The sequence below is a fragment of the Lacerta agilis genome, chromosome 5, assembly GCF_009819535.1.
Source record: "Lacerta agilis isolate rLacAgi1 chromosome 5, rLacAgi1.pri, whole genome shotgun sequence".
Taxonomy (NCBI): Eukaryota; Metazoa; Chordata; class Lepidosauria; order Squamata; family Lacertidae; genus Lacerta; species Lacerta agilis.
Window position 1 is genome coordinate 38016350 of NC_046316.1, and position 22209 is coordinate 38038558.

Consider the following 22209-nt stretch of genomic DNA (forward strand, 5'->3'; position numbering starts at 1 on the left):
ATGAACCAGTTTTGTAAAGTCGCGATTCATGAACAGCAAAACAGCTGAAAAGTGCAACTACTGAATTACAATCTGTCATGAAATTCAGTTCTGCTGCCTCTGGCTTGAATCATGTTCCTGTTCCACTACAGGTGTCAATTAAATAACCAAAGACGTTTGTGTTATCATTAATGACTGCTCCTTTGCATGCTCACTATGCTTGTTCTACATACATTTAATGCCCTTTAATGTGATTGTCAAAGACTAGTTTGCATTTCCATCTGACTTCCCTGTTTACTTCCCTCCCCTTCATCCACATCTGCCAACTGAGGAAAAAATGCCTCCTGGATCTAATGAACTCCAGTCCACAAAAGTTCATGCCATTCTCAGGTACCATAAAGATGCTTCATTGTCAGTAACTTGAGAAGGTATTTGTATGTTCTGAAATCTACCTTTCTGAAACCCTGGTTTTAGTATAAACCACAAGAGGTGCATTCACAATAAAAAAAAATTCTGGGATAGCTCAGTTGGTAGAGCATGAGACTTTTAATCTCAGCGTAATGGGTTCGAGTCCCGTGTTGCGCAGAAGATTTCCTGCATTGCAGGCGGTTGAACCAGGTGACCCTTGTGGTCCTTTCCAACTCTACAATTCTATGATTCTATTAAACTACTATGGGTGGAATTCAACAAACATTCCATCTGTGCAGGCATATCAGACAGAATGATTCCCCCTCCCTGTGTAGTGTTCTTGGGGTTCTCCCAATAGATAACACCTGAGCCCAATTTCAGGAGGCATGAGGAGAAGTGGGGGAAGCCCCACTGCACAAGCAGAAACTTCTGGTGATGGGGTTCATGAGGTGAATGCTGCCCTATATGCTGATATTTCCCTGACAAAGATGGTGTATCACCCACAGTGTGATATTGTTGTCATCACTTCCATAAACCTGGATGCCTTCATCAAAAGACAGTAGTTGCAAAGACACAAAGTCTCTGTAGTAGAAAAAATACAGGTATCTGAATGTAGTTGCAAGCAAATCTATTCAAGACTTGAGGTTTTGGTTTCATGACAAGGCCACTTCGTTCCCAGACTTCTCCTTAAGTTTGTTTTTCATTTTTTTTTTTTAGTTCTTGCCTGGCTAGAATTTCTTGGTCTGCATTCCTCAATCCACTTTCTCCAGGAATTGACCTGAAAAGGATTCCCTGGGGTAAGTGGTTTGACCTCAAAGGTCTTTCTTCAGGATTTAAGGCCTCAGCTTTTTCTTTTGAGGCTTGTTTTGTCAGCATATTCCAAGGTCTCTTGACAGATCTACAATAAGCCAGCCTTTCCCCCCTTTTTGTGGGGGAGCATTCTGTTGAAGTGTTATACCTACACCTCCTCTGTGACCAGGTGTCCCAGTAAGAGTATCATAGCCTCAAATATCATACCCAGATATTGAACAGTTGCACTTTGTACGTGACACACTCTATACTAAGATGTGTAAAGAAAACAAAGCTGTCAGTGCATTTTAACTGGGGTTTAAGGGTTACCCGGCTCATTTTAAATGGATCCTGGTCACCTTTTGTAGCTCAGTCTCAATTATGAATGCCAAATAGCATTTGGAGGGAGCATGAGGATGGAACAGAGGTGTTAACAGTCAGCAATTATTTGTTGTACAGCACCCTAAATAAATTCATTGGCCCATCAGTTACCGGTAAGTAACCAGAGTATGATGCTAGTTCCAGTCTTGTGCAGGTCAAGGAAAGATCCCAGAATATGTAACTAAAAATAAATTCAGTCTCGGCCACATTAGTTTGACAATTCTGAATATATTGGATTGGATCCAGACTTAGCATGCTTAAAGTAGACTCCATTGAAATCAATAAGACTATAGTTAGTGACTAATGTAAGTTCTATTGATTTTAGTAGGTCTACTCCAAGCAGAGAAGGCCTGGCTCCAACTTATGATCCTTGATTTATGAATAGTTTGCCCTTCCACAATGCGCATGATTGGAAGGGGAACTATGGTTCTGCACACACACACACACTTATGTGATAAATCAGTGCTGGTCTCACAGTGTCAGTCACCAAATTAAAGAACAGAATGAGGAAACAGGTATCAGATGTGGTCCATGTACCATTATTCCTCCAACCCCCATGGACAGATAAAATGCTTAGGGGGAAGAATTCTGAGAACAGAACAGTAGGCCTATAGTTTCCTGTTACACTCATAGTTTCCTAGATTGAGATCTTTATAGAGTACCATATACCCCAGCAAAGCTATCTAAATAATAAGGTGCATTAAACACTTGTTTAGGGTTTTGCTCCTATACTATATCTGGCCTTTTGAGCCTACATGACAGCACTCTGGTCCTAACAGCACATTTATTTAATTAAACGATTTATATACTGCTTAATATAGAATTTCAAAGTAGTTTGCAGTGCTTTTGAAATTAAATTATTTCTAAAATATGCCAAGGGTGGTATTCAGCCTTGTGCAATGTTGAACATTCCAGCTGTTCAAGCCTATCAGCTTGTCCACAGAACAATCTTCCTGCCCCCACCACGTGTGCTGTTCTGCAGGTGTTTGTTATTCCCCCAGGGCCAGTGTGTGTGGGGGGGGGTGAAGGGTGGGAGAAGAAGAGGAAAAGCCCCATTGTGCAAGTGGAAGATTTTCAGCAGGGCTTCCATGGACGGGTCCGTTAGGTGAATCTGACCCCATGTGTCCTTCTGAAACTGTCAAATGTAACTTGAAATACCCCAATAAAGAATGGGGCCTGTATTGTGTTTTGTTGTTGTTTAAAAGGGTGTGCTTGTCAAGTCCCAAAAGTGCCTGGAAACCATTTTTTCCAGGGCACTATATGAGGCATATAGTGTGCCCGATTATGTGGAGGCACACTATAGATATTCATTAGTATGATACTCTGCACATGCTCAGCGACAGTCGATGCACAAGTTCTGGATTGTATGATGTGAGTCTCGGTCTTGAAGCGTTGTCTGAAACTGACGTTAATTAGGACCAGCTTCATGTTGAATTTAATCTGGTCTTAATGTGTCTGAGTGGCATTTCTTTTCCTTGTAGAATCAGCCTATACTTGTATGTGATTCTATTATTGTTACTGGAGCAGTATAGAAAACGCCGCATGATATTTGCTTGCAACACAGGGTGTCATTCATGAGTTATACATAAATGGCAGCTTTACATATTTAAAGGAAACACGAACTGCTTCATATCTGAAGTATGTTTCCCAGGGGGTACCACCACCATTTGATCTATTTTTGATTAAAATGTAAAAATTAAAAATTAAATCAAATGGTAGTATAACTCCTTAGGGAAAACATACTTCAGTTATGAAGTATTCCCTGTAGCAACCTTGAAAATCTTACAACTGTATTGTCTCATCTGTAGGTGGTCCTTTTATGTCACACATAATTAAAATGAATTGCTGTTAGAGAACCCATACTACTGCATACAGATTTATGAACCTGGAGGCACCTCCATTCACATGTAAACAGTGATATCACAAAGTAACTGTGAGGGATAAACAGCATGAGGATAGGTATCAGTGAGTAAGACATTTCCCTGTGCCATAAGAGGAAAGACCAGGTGCATGTCATAAAACATTATGTATATGTCTTGTAAAAAGTATTTCCTGCAGAAGGATAATAATGCAATGTGATTAGCTTACCCTGTCTTTGCTATGCAGCTCAGTTCTGTCTCCTTCAGCTGGAGTATCATAAGACCTTTTAATGTATAAAGAAATGGCTAATATGTCAGCAGGAAAAAAAATACATTGTGAAATTGGATTTTCTAAGAAAATGTGCTTTGCAAACCCTAATACTATTTGTGTGTATTACGATATGTGGATGTATATTTGATAAGATTAGAGAGTAAGCAGGGATTAAAAAAAAGGACTATAGCATTTGCATTCCACATTTCACAGATCTGAAAAACCAAATCTGATATCTGGGTTTCTCGGGGATGTTTCGATTCTTTTAGTCATGTCACCTCTGTCTGTAACAATGATTTGCAGCTAGGTGGTTGAAGTGAGGTAAAACTCTTTGGGCATATATTGAAAATCACAGGAACTACAGATAGACTTGGCAACCCCCTTCTGTGTTCTGTTCAACATTGAGGGCCCCTAGTCTGCATGCTCCAGCCAACTCACGTCTGACAGGTGTACTCAGAGCAGGGCCTTTTCAGTTGTGGTGCCAACTTTCTGGAATGCCAGGTCCTATAACTTTGTTCCTTTTTCAGAAAGGCTTTGGGACCAAACTGATTGATTTCTGCATTGTTTGTTTCTGTTTCCAGTGCTTTGCTTTATATACCTCTTCTCAGTTATTTCATTTGTAATTTGTTACTGTGTAACAGCTTTGTTTAATTTTTGTTTTGCATCTTTGTGTTGCTGACGTAGGGACCTTTTTTGCAGATCTGTACAAATCTGTACAAAGTACTATGGGAGATATAATGTCATGTTGTTCAAGTATGGATCCTCATGCCTTTACTCCCTAGCCAAGCCTTCCCCAACATGGTGCTCTCTGAGATGTTTTAGACTACAACTCCCAGCATTCCTGATGGTTGGCCATGCTGATGGGAGTTGTAGTCCAAAATATCTGGATGTTGAGGCAGGTTGAGGCAGGTTGCCCTGTCCAAAGAGAAAGTATTCAGACAGGATAGATTTGCTATTCAAAACCCACTTTTCAAACAGCCACTCTTCAAAAATCACACTTCTCCAAATTTTGCAATGCAGTTCTCTATATATTAATGAAAAAAGTACAAAAATGCATTTTATTAGGGGAAGATCCTTTTTTGAAAATGTGGATGCCAGGCAAAATTGCATACAAAATGTGTATATTAGGAGAAATTCTAAAATGCCGATCAGTTTTCATGAAGACTTTTTTTAAAAAAATAACAAACTAATGTGGAAATGTAGAGAACAGAAGGATGAAAAAATGAGAAACTGAGAGAAACCAAGACTAAAAGATTCAGCCATCCCTAGCTTCACCCCGGAACTTAGAGAAACGAGATTGTAAACAACATAATCAAAACAGTTTACAAAAAACATCACTCTATAAAAAGGATCTTCTGGCTGTGGCTACATGCTCTATTCCGAAGGAGAAGGCTAAACCATAATTTGGTCCTTCCCGCTGAAGCATTTTGTCTTCTGAGGGGATCAGAAAACAGAAGGGGGTTCAAAATCCTCACAGACTGCACAAGTCACTTCTTTGCATGAAGTTTCATAAATCCTGCAAGACAATCATGGCAACCCTCTTACAAATGCACACAAAACATATGGGACCTGTGCATACTGTAGTTTATCCACAAGCAAAGCCATTTCTTGTTGCAGACCCTCAAACGTGAGTCGTGAAAAATTGCCATGTTGTATAAAAGTGATTTCAGTGTAGGATTTGTGATCTAGCAAGCAAAGCTGGCGACGCTTTCCTCCCGTTAGATTATCAGGAACATTTGTGAACTGGGAGGAAGGCATGTAGCATATTTGCTCCCTGTCTGCCAGTACCTCCTGCAGCCAAACTACAAGGACATCCTGCCCTGTGTGGCCTAACAACTAGCTGCTTCAACAGCCAGAGATTCAGCTGCAGAATGGCATTTGTTGGAAAATCAAAGAACAAGGAGAGAGGGACATGCATATATCTTTGTCCGGCTGTAGCGACTATTGTGTCACTGTCTATTTTGTTGTGCTTTTAATATAATTCAAGCTGTCTCAATAACTTGTTAGTAGGTGGAGTATAAATATCCCTAAATAAATAAATAAATGGGGTTTGTTCACATCTGTCTAGTATTAGGAGGTAAATGCCATCTTGGCTACCTGAATAACACTTATTAGTGGGTGTTCCCATTTAGCGCCAAACATATGGCAGCCATTGTGAATCTGTTCAGACCTTGAGATCAGCATCTGAGGGAGGTCCAGAGAGTGGTGACAACAGAACAGGTCCTTCCTGTAGTAGCCCCCTGTCTAAATAATGCTGTCTGCAGGGAGGCCCACTGGGCACCATATTTAGTCATCTTTTCAGCACCAGGCAAAGAATTTTTATTTTGCCAGGCATTTGGGGCAGTTCCAACTCTTGGATACCTGACTGTGTTTTTAGTACGTTTGTTTTCACCCGCATCTTTTATTCTCCTTGTGAATCAGTTCCGGTCATTATGTTGTGTGAAGCAGTTCATAAATCCAACAAACTTAAATGTTGTGCTCCACACAACTGTAAAGACAGTAAAACAGTATATGGAAGGTATAGACATTCAACAATTCCATTGACTGTACAGTGCTGCTCCCTCTGGCTGTCTTCCCTTTAGAGCTCATCAGCTGAGACAACAGATTTCAGGATGTTAGTTCTGGAAGTCCTCAAGCCCAGGGCTATTCATTATATTATACAGTCTCCTGCTTTGTTTTACAAAAGGTATTAGGAGACTTTGCAGGCTGCCCTTTTCATTAATAATCTGATCCACAGCTTCAGATTATTTCTGTAATTATTTCACATCAAAAAGGCTACCAAGTATGATTGCAAATACGTCTTCATTTTCATGGTCTGCATTTGTGGGAGTGCTTTTGCAGAGTTTTCCAAACTTCTCCTGCACAACGGTGTGTGTGTGCCTTCTTGCCAGCAATAACTTCCACAGAGTCCAGCTTGTTTTAAGCAAGCAAGCTTTATTTACAAGCATAAACCATGGACATTCTTTCCTCGGAGATATGGATAACATGTCTCTCTCCGGTTAAAAGTGAAACTGAACTGAACAGAAAAACAGTGTGTCACAAATCACATAGGCTTCGCATACAGCAGAACTACCTGGATGTACAGTATGACACATTCTTCCCTGTGGGCGGAGCAAATCTCTTGAGCTTGTTAACTGTGAAAGCTCCAAACCTCACAAGTTCATTTAGGTTTCTAAATGTCTTCTTCTGACCCCAGGAACCTGCAACTTGGCAATGCAGTGCTCTTAACAAAACTAATCACCAAACCATTTGAAGGTTAAAAAATGAGGGGGGGTGTTATTTGCATAGTGAAAATGTTTCTTAAAATCTGCATGGGTTGTGTGGCAGTTTCTATATGGATCCAAAGCAATGGACATTATAACAGATTCTTCCTCTGTCTTGTGTTCTGTTCTGGTTTGGGTATAAACAAATAGATTTATGCATTTCAGCTGTTTTGCAGAGAAGTGGGGATACTGTTTCAGTAAAATAAAGGTGACCTAAGGCTTCTTGGCTTTCAGTTCACTTGTAGCCTAGAGTCGAGCTGCCATACATCTGGATTTTCCCAGACATTGCTGGGGTTTCAAAGGCGGAATTGATGTCCTGGATCTTAGGCAAGTCAATCTTAAAAAGAAAAAAGCCTCAACAATTTTGGTGGTTCCCTTAAAAAAAGAAAAAGGAAAAAAAGCTCAACAAATTTCGGGGTGTCCTGATTTCTAATATGGCAACCCTAGCCTAGAGCCAAATTCATTTATGTCGGGCACCTGATGCAGGCATGTATATGAGCTTTTCTCGTGTGTTTTATTTATGCCACTCTCCCTTCAGAATGTTCAGAGCAGCTTTGATGGAACTAGGGTGGCCTATTGAAAAAAAGAGGACCGGGCTCCGACACAGCCATTAGACAGAGTGAGGCAGCTGCCACAGGCAACAGAGGCTGAAGAAAGGAGAATGATGACAAGGCATTGAAGGAGACAGCTGTGCCTGCCTGACACTCCCTAAGCTAGCCTGCTGCCCTCAAGTGGAGGGGGAAAGCTGTAGTTCTGTGGTGGAACATTTGATTTGCACACAGAAGGTCCCAGGTACAATCCCTGGCATCTCCCAGTAGGACCAGGAAATAGCCCTATCTGAAACTCTGGAGACACAGCTGCCCGTCACTGTAGACAGCACAGGGCTAGGTGGCCCAGAGTTCTGGCTCAGTGCAAGGCAGGTTTCTATGTTCCTATGTAACTGCCAGTCAGGCCAGATTCTGTACATGGAATGAGCCAACAGGTGTAACCCTCTTCTTTCTTTTCTTTACAACCCCATAATCTGCTTTTGAAATACACCTATAGTTGTCAGAAGAATCTTAGAAAAGGGGAGAAGGGTCCCAGTGGTCAAAAAAATGTAAAAAGCCTAATGCCATGCCCAGAATTGAGATACACAGTATATATGCTAAGAAGAGTTTCTCTAAATTGAAGTAATGAACGACCCACCAACTAGATGCAGTATACTTTAGACCGGGGGTCAGCAACCTGCGGCTCCGGAGCCGCATGCGGCTCTTTTACACGGCTGCCGCGGCTCCGGGGCTTCGGGGCGGATACGCCCGTCCACTTTTCCAGCTGGCAGCGACCGCCCTCCAGCTGGCCGGCGGCCCGCCCTCCGGAGGCTGAAGGCGCTGCTCAGGGGCGTACCCAGGATCACCTGGCCTTGAACAGCGGGGCAGCGGGGCTCGGAGGCGGTGGGGACGCAGTAGAGGTGGCGCAGCTCAGCCGAGGGCTCTGGCGGGGAGCGCGCCTGAGGCGCGCACGCTCCTTCGGGAAGAGATGGAGCTGGGCGAGCGGGAGGGGGAACTTTGAAGACCCCGCCTCCGCCTCCGAAGCAGGCGCCCATGGGAGAGGCCGCCCCCCGAGCCTGCCTGGCGGGACCAACCCTGCCCAGCTCCGGGAGTCTTCCTAGCGTGGGAGGCGGCCTTGGGGCGGACAGGGGAGCTCCAGGGTCGGCAGGTATGTGGGACCCCGCGGCATCCAGAGGCAGCTGGGAGGCGGGACGGGATGGGGGCAGGAAGGGGGCCTTCAGACGCGTCCCCGCATGGGCACTGGAGGCCAGGACTCCTCAGCTGGGTCGTGGGACCGCGGGGGAGGGCTGGCCGCGGTTCCTCTCGGAAGGCTGCTGGCTGCTGCGTCGAGGCGACGACGAGGTAGGCAGCTGCGGGCTGGGCCAGGGGCGGCGGGTGGCAGGCGAGGGGGGAAGCCCTCTTTTTAAAAATGGTCGAGGAAGCAGCGCCTGTTTCCCTGCTGCTGCCTCCTTCGCTCCTGGTTCCGCTCGCAGCCTCAGACCGCGCTCTCGCGGGCGCGCGTCTCTCTCCGCCCCGGAGCAAGACCGGGACGTTTTGCAGTTTTTCCTCTGTCCTGAGTGTGTGTTAGGGGAGCCTTGACAAAGCACCTGTTGGAGTGGAAGAGAGGAGTCCTAACTTGGATCTGTGTTCATGTGCAAAATCTATCGCCATTGTCATTAAGGGGGCAGGGAACTCCCCTAAAATGGTTTGAACACTACGAACTACTACAGCCACCTGTATGCAAGTCAGCACAAACATCACAGGCTTCTCTGGTGCAATTCTGTGCTTCATTTAGCAAGAGAGGAGGTTGGAAGAGGTGAACATAGCCTCTGGTCTGGAATATTAAGGGTAAAAGACACTAAGATTATTGTAAAAGCCAGCAGTCTTCAATAAGACATGGGACAAACATTTAACACAAGTGTGCAGTTGAGGACTCATTTTTTTAAAACAACAACAACAAATCAAATATTTGTATGCTGTTGCAACCCACCTTGGATCAGGCTGTGACCTGGTAGTGGTCCCCAGGGTGGATAAAAATGAATGATTTTTTTAAAATTTAAATCGGATTTTTTTTATTTAAATCACATTTTTTAAAATTTAAATCGGATTTTTAAAAATAAAATGCAGTGTTATATTTGTTTTAAATGTCGCAATGGTTTTGCGGCTCCCAGTTTTTTTTTCCCTTCGGAAACGGGTCCAAGTGGCTCTTTTGGTCTTAAAGGTTGCAGACCCCTGCTTTAGAATGCAATCCTTTACCCACTTATCTAAGAATAAGCCTCAGTGAACTGAGTGGGGCTTGCTTCTGAGGAGGTATGTGTAAGATTCTGTTGTAAATCACATTGATTTCAGCGGCAATAAAACCTACTTAGGATGCAGTCCTGGTCACTGGCAGGACGTTGGCTACTTAATGAACATTTGTTCTTATTTGTGTGTGGGAAGGTTAAATTATATTGGATCATCAAAGCAAGTGCTATCCCACACTTTGCAGTGTATGTTTCTGACACTTTCCTTTCTTGTGAAAAGGCCTATCTTTTGGGGGAGTGGGTATTTTGCACATATCTCCAAATCAACTTTAATTGTTGTATCTGAATTTACCAGTATGTGATTGAATTGTGCCCTGAAATCATGATAGCCAGGAAGTGCCCAATTTCTACTCAGAAGTAAGTCCTTTTGAATTCATTGGAGCTTACTCCTAGGTAGATGGGGCTAGGATAGAAACCCTAACTGAGAACTAGGTACTGATTAAGAAATGCATTTCTGATGGACTTCTCTTGGCCTAACACAGTAATCTGAATTAACTAATGTTCTCTGCTTTTTGAATGAGACTAACAAAACAGCTAGAAAAGTGAAGAAGTGTTGGAGGTAATTGTCCTGAGCAAGATTTCCTGAGCAAAGATTGGAACAAGTAGCATTAGCTCTTACACAAGTCACACAGTATTATCACCACAAGAGGGTGCCTTATGAATAGTATAGCTATTATAGCTAATATTCTTCTACATTAAAATTACAGATTAAAAACAGCTACTAAATTTATAATAGTAATAGTGGGGTTTTTTTGTTTTTTTAAAATCTTATTATAGGAAAGTGAAATAAACAGAGATCTCATCCCTACTGGAGTCTCTTGTCCCTGATTTCAACAGAAGTGCACTAGAAAAAGAGAAGAAGCTTCAAAAGAAACCTGTGGACAGGTGAATAGCAAAAATTGCATTTCTGTTTGTTTGTTTGTTTCATAAAATTCATATACCGCTTGATTGTAGGAAAAACCTTAAAGTGGTTAACAAAAAGATAAAGCAATAAAATTATCACTAATAGATTTACAACCACAATTTAAAACATACAGAAAGTTAAAACCACAGTAGAATAGCAAATTAAAACTCATACAAACTTTCTAAACCTCTGGAAAGGCTTGTCTACACAAGAAAGTCTTCAGCAGGTCCTGAATGCTGACTCCAGCACACATGTGTAGGCCCATCACCAAAGAGGAAGCAATCACATTGTTGGTACATGAATTAATGTCCACTTGTCTTGATCAGTGGTATACGTTATTCTTATCACTACGCCAACATATTGTTATCCTTACGCACAACCTTTCAAAATGTGTGTGTGTGTGTGTGTTTAAGTCCCATCAGTATTGTGGAAGACCCAGAACTTTAGTATTTATTTCAACTGGCCCTTGTCAGACCCCATTACCTCTGAGTCCTACAGCTTGAATGAAAGATGTATGGAAGGCAGAAATTCTGCAAGCTGAGCTTTGGTTTCAAACTGAAAGTAAAATAGATCCCTAAGATTATGGGTGGCATGCCACTGTATTTTTGTGCTAGCGTAAGGGGTTTTTATCTCGCCTCACACACACCCCGAGCACACCCTGTGCCATCCCCTAACCTGCCCTGGAGGGTTAGGGGGAAACCCCAGAACAGATTTAGAGAATGCAGAGGAGGAGCAAAGGAAGAGATCGTTTTGTTGCACAAGAAGAAGAAGAAGAAGAAGAGTTTGGATTTGATATTCCGCTTTTCACTACCCGAAGGAGTCTCAAAGCGGCTAACATTCTCCTTTCCCTTCCTCCCCCACAACAAACACTCTGTGAGGTGAGTGGGGCTGAGAGACTTCAAAGAAGTGTGACTAGCCCAAGGTCACCCAGCAGCTGCATGTGGAGGAGTGGAGACACGAACCCGGCTCCCCAGATTACGAGTCTACCGCTCTTAACCACTACACCACACTGGCTCTCGGAGAAATCATTGCGCTGACTGATTTTCCTAACACTCCACTGAATACAAACCCTGTGGGGGGGGGGAGGAATCAAATACGCCACTTGGAAGAGGTGTGTTGGTGCTGTTTGCATGGTAGCATGTTCTTCAAGTTTCAGTTCCACCAATCAGCATTTGCCCTGACTGACTAGTATTAAATAAATCAAGACTCAGCCACTCCAAGAGTTACTTATATCTAGTCCAGGGGCTGGCATGGGCTGGCAGCTGCCTCCTTCTTAGTCTCAGGGTTGCCATTGTAGATCTCAGCAGGTAGGAGGGCGGCAGCAAAACCATAAGGAGTTGGCTCTGCTGTGACTTCCAGCTGTTAACCTCTGTGCTTCCTGCCCTATCAGTCCACCCCCCCCCTCCAGTGCTCTCAGCCTTGATTTTAAAACAAGAATAGAAAAAGCCAATCTGGTTATGGAAAGAGCCCAGTTTCTTACCTTTTGCATTTTAAGTTGGTAGCAGAAGACATTTTTTGGACAAGGCAAGAGAGTTCATCCATCACAAGCTGACTGGGATGCCAAACCCAAAAATAGTCAGGGTTCTTCCTCCCTCCCCTTTGGGGTGTTAATGTAAGTGACTCTGTAGGATTGCAGCCTGTCATCCAACTTGGCTTGTGCCAACGCCCAGCTTGGGATTGTTTCTTGTTGGATCAGGTCTCATTGTGTGTCCAGGCATGATGAACAGGTCCAGTACCATATCAGGTGACTGGCTGTGGGCACATCCTCCACGCAGCAAATAATTTCAAAGGGAAAGAGACAGAAGAAGGCGAAGAGCCAGGGCAATAGAAAGGCTAAGGACATAGACTATAAACAACCAGGACAGAACAATTGCACACCAGGCTACCCACCCCCAAAAGGCAGCATATTGCTGGCTTGCTGCATATAGGTAAAGAACCTAAGAAGTGGAGGCTGTCAGCCAATCAGGCTACTGGTTTATTGTGCCTTATGGTTCAGATCCATGAGGAGCAGCGACTGCTTCCAAACAGTTCTGCAAGCCCAGTTTGAGGTCCAGTGCTCTTGACAGGTGAATCCTTTTCAAACCACCCCCACCCACTTTTCTTTTCTTTTCTCAACCCCCCCCCCCCAGGATGTAATGCAGGTAATATAGATGCACTCCTTTAAGGCATAGTGAAGATTCAGCAATAACAAGAGTATTGCATTATAAAATAGATGAAAAGGGGTTTGTGTTCAGTTACAATGCAAACAGTTGTACATCTGTATGAAATTCCTTTGTGTCAGGTGTCGGGTTATCTAGTTAAAAAGCCATCCCTCTCGCCATCATGCCAGCTTTCCACATGAGCTTTAAAGAGCTATTTCTACCATGCAAATTAATCATACTTAAATTAAAATAAAGTGTGAACACATACAGGTAAATGTGCCAATTTGCTGTTTTCACCCATCTCTTCTAGGGCTCTTCCATATGGCTCAGGGGTGTGTGTGTGTGTGTGTGTGTGTGCCCCATGTATATATCTGTCAGATGAGCTGAATCGGGCTTGCTCTTTACTGCCAAGAAAGAATTAAGTACAAAATCTTCTGTAGGAAGCAATTGTGAAGTGTGGAAGTTTCTAGTCAGGCAAATAAATTGGATTTAAGTATATTACAGTCATAATCTTTTTCTGCCTCTCTCCAGACAGCCTTTGTACATGGAGAAATGAGAATGTATTCGCAGACAAATCTTGACCTGAGGGAGAAGGCTGGGGGAATCTGGATTTTCAATAACATAAGACAATAAAGCTCAGACTTCTAACCTGCTGCAATATGGTAAAAGTATAAAGAGCTTAGCAACTAATAAAAGGAAAGGGTCTTCCAACTCATATTTGAAGATCTAGACCCCAAAAGGACACTCCATAAAGATCATAATGGGTTAGTCAGTATCTAACAGATACGATGTACCTTGTTGACCAATTGTCTGACAGTTGTCTTTTGTAGGGTCTGGATATTAATAAGTCTCGGGTTGATTTCCTTTGGGTATTAGGCCTCATAATTGTACATCTACTTGTTGTGACACTGCAGCTTGCTATATATTTATTTAATGTGATTCCTGTAGGGATTCAAAAAAGAAGAAGGAAGGAAGACAGAAATGGAGGAATGCTGTTGCATTTCTGTGATCATATGCACACATTGCAAATTTTATCTCCCTCTGAGGTATTGTGAATCAAAGTGATTATAGTGTAAGGGAGAGGACATGATCTTGGGGGCAAAGAGGAAATCCAGATGTTTTCCCCTAAGGTCAGAAACCATCTTCCTCCCTTTCTGTTACATGGTGACTATAAAGAGATTCAATTATCACTACATTTCCTTTACTTTTTTTTATTAATAAAGCTTGCTCTAGGAGGCATACAGTAGCTAAATAATATTTTGACAGTTAATGCTAGTGTAAAGCAAGTGTCGCTCACACAGTAAGATCAAGGGGAAACAGATGCATAAGAGATCACCTGCTGGTTTATTCAGTGAAAATGAAGCCTGTTTAAAAAAAACGGCTCTTCCTGACGAAATAAAGAGCCGCTCTCTCCAGCTTGATCTCTGTGTTGATATACAGGCCCTTTATATAATGCAAATATTTAAAGATTACACACACATGCATAAAACTGCAGCTCTCCTTTGTAATCTGAGACAAGCGTTGCACTTTTATGTACAGGTATGCATTATGCATACAGAATCTTATCAGCAGGACCGGTATACCACACCTTTGAAAAGTTTTGATGCGCTAGAGCTAGGGATAGATAGACCTGTCAATTTCAATTCTCCTTGTTTCCCATTTTTCTAGTTTAAAATTTAGCTCTCCACATTTTCACATCAGTTTCTGTGTCATTTTTGAAAGAAAGAAAAACCCCCATGGAAATTCACCAGCATTTTAAAGGTGCATTTTTCCAAATAAACTTGTATGCAATTTTGCCTAAAATACATGTTTTTGCAAAGCAATTTCTCCTAACAGAATGCTTTTTTGTATGGTTTTTTTTACACCCATGTATATGCATTTTCAACACATTACTTAGCTGAGAACTGAACTGCAGAATTTAGAGAAGTGCAATTTTGCAAGGGTAGCAGTTATAATGTTGTTCAGTTCTTCTTTTGTTTCAGAAAGCGAAAATGCCTTTAAATGCAGTTTCTCCCCCTTCCCTATATAGGACTCACACCAGCAGACACACACCCAAACTACTCTCCACTCCCTTGCCCCTCACCTCACACCAGCCAGGCTGATCTGTCCAAATCAATCTGATGAACAGAGAGGGAGAGATATGCAAGCACAGAAGGGCACTGGGTTCCAACCCCCCCAGAAATTGTGCTTAAACTCCCCCCCCCCCCCCCGTTTAAATAACTTGGTCTTGGGGGGTGGGAGAGAAAAAATGCTTAGGAGTCAGATGAGGCCCCTAGGGATTAGCCACAACCACAACAGACCAAAAAAGAAGAACTCCCAATGTCCAAAACCATAGAGTATTTGTACCATGGATAAACATAATCATTAGATGTGTGCAGGTCACAGGCTGTCACATAAAATGACATAGCATCAGAGCCTTGTAGTATTTGGTAGAGGGGTGTCAAAAATTAATTTTGTAGCACTCGAGAGGAAGACCAGTGAAAAAAGACCAGAGCTGCCCATCATTTTAATTAGCTCTGAGACAGCCTATACCTTTATGCAAATTTGTGTAATGGTCCTGTGTTTGAAATCCTTCAAGTGCCTGTGCCAAAACCTATTCTCCAGCTTCTCAAAACTTTTCTTCTCCTGGAAAACATGCTTCCATTTTTCAGTCTCAATCCCTGGGCACTTTAAAATTTCTTTAGAATTTTGATGGGTACAGGTTTGAGGTTGTGGTCTGTGTGTTTTCCACTCCATTAAAGCTTTCTCCAGCACCCTGCAGCCTCCCTGGCTGCCTACACATACTGATCTAAAAAGCTCCATGGGAGAAGTTAACGTGATGCCTTCCCCTAAGAACAGGAAGCTGGAGGCGGGGGGGGGGGGAGGCTGACTACTGAGCGTCTGAGTTCGGTGCACTCACTAGGCACAGTATAAGTAGCCTCCCAATCTTCCCATGCTGATAAGAAAGCCCAGCTGAGGTCATTGGGTTTTCCAGAACTGTGGGCACCCAGGAAGGCTGTAGGGTACTGCCCATTGGAGACTTTATTTGTAGAAGGAAAGAAAGGACATTCACAAACACAGCTTGGTCACCTTAAAATTAAGCTAAAGGTTAAAAAAAAACCCAAAAAACCCTCACACTCATGAGAATTTATACAAAATTTCAACTAGATAATTTTCAAATGCAATTACTTGCTGAATTAATTGCTGGGGAATAGTTGAGGGGGGAGGGACACAGAATGAATTTTTGGCACAGCACTTCCAGCAACACCCTTGCTCCCAAGTGAGTGAGTGTAGGATTGCAGCACTGAGGAAATAAATCTCCGTGAACTTAAAGAGATTTACTGCTGAGTGGACATGCATAGGAGGAGTGCACTGCTAATGTAGCGGGTATCGCTCAAAATTACTTAAGTTTTCAGGTGATTTTAAAAACTAGATTAAAATGGAGAATTTTATCCAGGGCTCCAGAGGATGGAGGAGAAGGTGAAGAGCTGGGAAATGCAACCTGACTGCTGGGGGGTGGGGGTGGGGAGAGAGATAATGAAGCCGAGATGTGGAGTGCAGAGGTGAAATCAGAAGTTGGGTCTGTCATTACTCATGTTTATAGTGGTGATTATGGGAAGGTTTATTACTTAATTAATCTCCTCAATTGTTTTTCTAGCGAGGAAGAAACACTGACGGCCTGAAGATTTGCTAGCTTTTTCTGTTGACGATCTTTTGTTGATGATCTTTGAAGAAACAGAACTACATAGGTAATTGTCAGACTAAAAGTTCTTTCTTTTTATTCCTGAAAGTGTTTGGACACACATTGTGAACAGATGAACAACCCATATGAGTAATTCCTGGGGTTTTGCATTAGGTTTCTTGGCTATCATGCTAGCACTTCTTTCCTGGTTTCTAACATTTCTTTTACACTGCATTACCTGTTGCATTATGGAACGGTGGCTTTTTGATCGATATACTGCCATGTCATGCTAAATTTCATTTACACTCGTGGGTGTGCAAATGGCAATAAACAGATGATTTATATGGTTATAAGATTGAACACATCAATATGTGCTATTTCTCTCTGTTCCAGCACCCTACTTCCAAAATACATGCAATGTATTATTTAAGCTGTCACATAAGTATTAATGTGTACAACATCGTGACACAGATGTAAATATTGTTGCACCAGCTCCCATATATTTCAAAGGGGACTAACACACACACACACACACACACACACACACACACCATTGATGAGCTGTGTGTATATTATTTTGTTCTTGGGTATCCTTACCTGAGTTCAAAATCTGTGAGGAAGTACCCACAATGGCAAAGACATACAGTAGTGTAATGAGCTCATGGTAAGTCTTGAATGGGCGAATTAAGGAGTCTCCAGTGAGGCTTCAACCCATGTGCCAGAATCATACAGCTGTGGTTAGCAAAGGAAGGAACTCAAGTGATACCATTCAGTTAAGCCTCCTTGTACCAATAAGCCAGGCCAGATCAGATCAGATGATATACCATTGAGTCCTATAAAATGCTTCTGGATCAGACTGGCTTGCTGGTCAGTATGAGCAACTGGGAGACTTGGTTTACTGATAGCTTCCTCTCCTTCTTACCTGCCTCTCTGTTTTCCTGCCCTCTCTCACCTTGCCCTCAAACTGCACAGGAGGAGCTAGACCCAACATGCAAAGGCAGAAGCCAGAGAAATAAGTACCACTGTGATAGCGGGAGCAGGGTGGGAAAAGATCGGGTGGGGGAATTGACTGTCTTTGGAGTCTGGTCAAGAACCAAGCTGGTCCAAAATTTTGTGTGTATGGCACATGCCCAGTGAATCATATCACTTCTCAGGTGTGCTATATCCATAACATTCCCCCCTCAAACATCAGTAAAATATTCTGCCTTCCCAAAATGTGAAACATAGACCTTCCTGTTAACAGCTTAGAGTTCCCCCTGGGATCCCCCAACCCCCAAATGCTGTGTTTCCCAACTGATTCCAATCTAGTCTATAATGTCAAACACTATAGAGAAGAAAAGAACTGCATTGCCATTTGGCAGCCTCCTTTAGCCTTTACTGTGAGCTGTAACTTCGGACACTTCTCATGGGATAATGACCAATAGGCTTAGCTGCTCATAATTTCTCTGCAACCAAGTCTGCAGATTCAGGTTTGCAGCTGTTCTGTGAGTGAGAATGCTCAAAAATATAAAGATGTTTATACATAGAACACAAAATAAAAACATTATAATAGCCTCATGTCCTTCACCTTTTCTATATTTGCTTTCTAAAAGGAGCTGGTGGTGAGAACCTACTGCAGAGAGACTTGAATTGTCCAGTGATTGATAATAATGGACTTCTGCTAGAATGTAAAACTGTCTAGTGTGATCTTAACATTTTCCAGATAAATGGGCAGTTGCTTCCACCGTCCCACTGTCGAAGGTCAATGATCCATATCATATGCACATTTACAGAAGTACTTCCTTTGCACACTCAATGGACAATGTTAACTGCTAGACAACACGTAAACATGCAGAACCAATTGCATTAGTAACTTTGAAACAACCTGCACCCTTCTGCAGAGAGGCTTGCCCCCCCCTTCCTCCTGGTAAATTTTAATTTGGCAGAATGTCCTTTCTCTCTCTCAGTGCCTCTTTTCCCCTTTTCCATCTCTAGTCAAGTCTTCATGTTCAGTCCTTCTGGTACATAAATGGCCTGGCCAAGAAGTGTAACCTGGATGCAGGAATGGGATTTCTCCCATCAGATTTCATAGAATCATAGAACTGTAGAGTTGGAAATGATCATGAGGATCATCTAGTCCAGCCCCCTGTGATGCAGGAATCTTCAACTAAATAACACACGACAGGGGTCAACCAACCTCTGCTTAAAAACTTCCCAGGAAGGAGAGTCCATGTTCATGTTCCTTAGAAGCCTGGGAGCTTACCCTTCAGGGGGGGGGGAGAGAAGATGGGTAATGGCTGACAAGCTGCCTGGACTTTTGCCCATCTCCTCCCACAATCACAGGTAAGTGTTGGGTGCCTTGCAGAGGGTGCTCTGAGTTGCTGAGGGAAATAGCCCCAACAGGATTGTTCAGAAAATTTGGCCTGGTAACACACTGTGGGTACCCTGCACCCTGCATGTGTGGCCCTCACAGGCCTCCCATGTGCTCAGTGCAACCACCTGCTACCACCTCTCACTTTGTGAGAGAGAATGAATGTGTGTGAGAGAGAGGAAGGTGGAATGTCTGGGTGTGCCCCAAGGCCACACCCACCAGCAACTCTGGCCACACCCACTGGACTGCAGCCCACCCCTACACTGTTGCATGCAGTGCTTGAGGTCAAAAAGGTTCCCTACTCCTGAATAACTGACCATGCCCTAGGATGCTGTGCAAAGAAAGCACTGTAAGTCCCCCAGACACAGATCAATGTGGCAAAGGTTTCCTGAAGGTAAGAAGAGGGAAGCTGCTAAGTAGCATCTTTTGCACAAGTTGGTTTGTTATGTGCTCTCTTATACGTGCCACTGCATTGTGCGGATCAGCTTCCTGGCGCTCCTGTATTTCTCAAGAGCAGGATGATTGCTGCTGCTTTTCCTGCTCATTTTAATGTCCTTTTTAATATCGTATCATGATTGCTACATTGTTCCCTTCTTCCATCTAGCTTTTTCTTTCAAAATTCAGACACTTGGCTACTCCACAAAGATCCTCTAAGGCTGTAAGTAAAGAGGGGAAGATTCCCTAGTAATTGGAGGGAGGGATGTGAAATCCCAAGTGGTTTAAAAACATAACCATTTCTAATTGCGTTCAAAAACAAAGTGCAGAGGAGTTCTCAATATGCATGCGTTATTTACAAGGGCTCTACAAACACCAACCCAGGGAAAAAAATATGCAGTGTGCTTATTACTGGAAAGAGGATTCTGAACAATACACGGACTGAAATAAATGTTTTGTGTAATGAAGTGTGCCTAGAAGGGGGGGGGGGAGTAAGTACATTACCGCTTCATTGGTAGTGCTGACGGAGGTGTGGGGGTAGGGTGGGGAGTTGGTTTTTTTGGTAATTATTTAAATGGACTGCAAGCAAAGATAACGAATGCATGGTATTTTACAACATATTGATACTTTAGTAATTAACAGAGCAAAAAATCAATACAAAAGTGTGCCAACATAATTAAGAATATGCCAAAGTCACTCTGCCGCTGCATTTACATTTCCGTCCCTGGTTGCAAGCCCTAGGAATGGTAACTTGCCATTTTCTGTCTGCGCTTATGAAATGTCTCTATGTAACAACAAAATATAAACTACACAGGTGCCTTTAGTCACATAAATGTTGTAGATCTTTAACGATAAACACAAAAGACCCTGGAAGACTTTTGTGATTTCTGGGGGGAATACATTAAACCCGTAGTGGAGCTTCCCTTGTGGATTGTACTTCTGTTCCAGTCTCAGTTTACTGCTGCTTTCAGTCATCATGTGATAGACAGGCTGCCATTTCATTCTCTTGAAATGAAGGTGGAAACATCAGTAAAGAGCAACCTTAACGGTGGTGGAATACACCAGGGAAGGCTTTTCTGAATGGTTCAGGAACCTATTCCAAATTTTAAACAGACTTGGGGTTGTTGTTTTTTTTGGCTAAACAAAAAAAAAAGTGCCTTTGCTTGAGATGTTACACATTAACCTTCAAGTATAAATGTAAAAAAAGAAAAAGAAAGAATTTATTGCTACCTCTGGCAACTCTATTCCTATTGTTTACCAAATGGATTACAAGAAGACAGCTATGCTCAATCTGGACCTCATGTTTTCTGACTGTTTTGAACGGTGGGCACTCTGGAGATAGAAGATGCTGAATTGGTTGGTTTAGATCAGGGGCAGGAAAGCTCAGAACCGGAGGCTGAATGCAGCTCTCCAGGACTCTCTGTTTGGCCGTCAGGGGTTAGTCCAGGCCCCTCAGACCATGTCCACTCTCCCTAGATCACACTCTTTATTGCCACTGCCCTCCCATCTCTCCTCAAGTGCTTTAGCCATGCTAGAATGTGTCCTTGACACATTGGATAATGCCTCTCGCTTGCCTGGATGGCAGAAAGAAAATAAACTAGCCTACTGTACAGAGGTAAAAGCTTCCCACTTCTACCTCAGACTCTGCCCACAATAGGAATGTGTCCCTTTGAAAGTTGCCCAGAAAGGGAATGTAGGCCTCAAGCTGAAAGAGTTTCCCCAACCTTGAAACAGAAAATTGTTCTCTAACAGTCCCTCAGATAAAGTGCTGTCCTCTGTATAGTAGGACTCTTGGCCACCTTGTCTGGTCTGCAGGCAGTATAGGAGAGATTTGATCCTGTTGATGTTTTTAAGGCTAGCTATGCTCTCCCCCACAGGCCTTTCTGACATCTCTGGAGTGAAGGGGAGCATGGAACTACTACAGTCTCCCATGACTGAAAAGCTTCCAGTCCTCATTACTATAATATATCAGCACCTAGCAATTTCTATTACATTTCATGCTCAAAACAACCTTCTTAACTAGGGCTCCATTGTGGCAGAGAAGTATTAATCCCACTTAATTATGAGTAGGGATATTGGGGTTTTATGAGATAAATTAAAGAGCGACTGTGGCCAAGCAAGGAAATGAAGCCATGTATCTTGCGTTCCACCCACCCACCCTTTTCATTCAAACAACCCATCCACATCCTGGTAGGATATTATAAAAATTCACTCATTCAGCCACACACAACACATTCTTAAATTGAAATGATTTTATTTAAATAAAAACAGAGTCCAGAACTGTTCTCATAACAAAAACTTCTGGTAGCAGCTGACTTTTTGCTAGATGATATGATTTTAAAGATTTAGGCTGCAATTTCATACACATTCACTTAAATGGAAACACTATTGAATTTAGCGGGAATTACTTCTGATTCAACATGCAGAGGATAAGCAGGCCTGGCCCTCTCATGAGCCACACGCACAGAGTCACTTGGCTCAGGTGGATTGTGGCCCACCCAAATCTGCCACCTGCAGGGCTGGTTGCCCGCCCAGCTGCCTACTATGACAGAATAGCCAATATGGTCTACTCACAAGAAATCTACAATGGCTCTCCATTAATGACCACCAACTTGGATGGCTTTAGAAATGCATTGGACAAATGCATGGAAGATAAGGCTATCAACAGCTGCTAGCTACAATGGCTATGTTCTACCTCCATGGTGATCCAACAAGCTCTTGTTATTTTCTCCTGTTGAATGCTTTGTGTTTCCAATTTCCAAGGGGTAGGTGGGGAAAACCTATGCAGAATGAATCTGTTTTATTCCTGGGTGCATATGGATTTCATAATGTATGGACAATGTGGACATGCCAGTTCTACTGTGTTTTCTCTCTGCTGACTGTACTCCACTTGAGTTGTTTTTCTGCCTATTTTTGAAAATAGCACATGCCGAGGTAA

The 22209-nt window shown here is 42.8% G+C and overlaps 1 long non-coding RNA gene across 2 annotated transcripts; it reads left to right on the top strand.

Moving 5' to 3' along the window:
• Nucleotides 1–26: 26 nt before the first annotated feature.
• LOC117046878 lies at nucleotides 27–16834 on the top strand. 2 transcript variants are annotated; one of them, XR_004426629.1, is made up of 6 exons: nucleotides 27–369; nucleotides 1105–1184; nucleotides 10558–10665; nucleotides 13357–13487; nucleotides 13774–13871; nucleotides 16463–16834. It is a non-coding gene; the product is annotated as an uncharacterized LOC117046878 (long non-coding RNA). The 2 variants fall into 2 exon arrangements; XR_004426628.1 differs by having other exon boundaries at nucleotides 13357–13871.
• Nucleotides 16835–22209: the final 5375 nt, after the last annotated feature.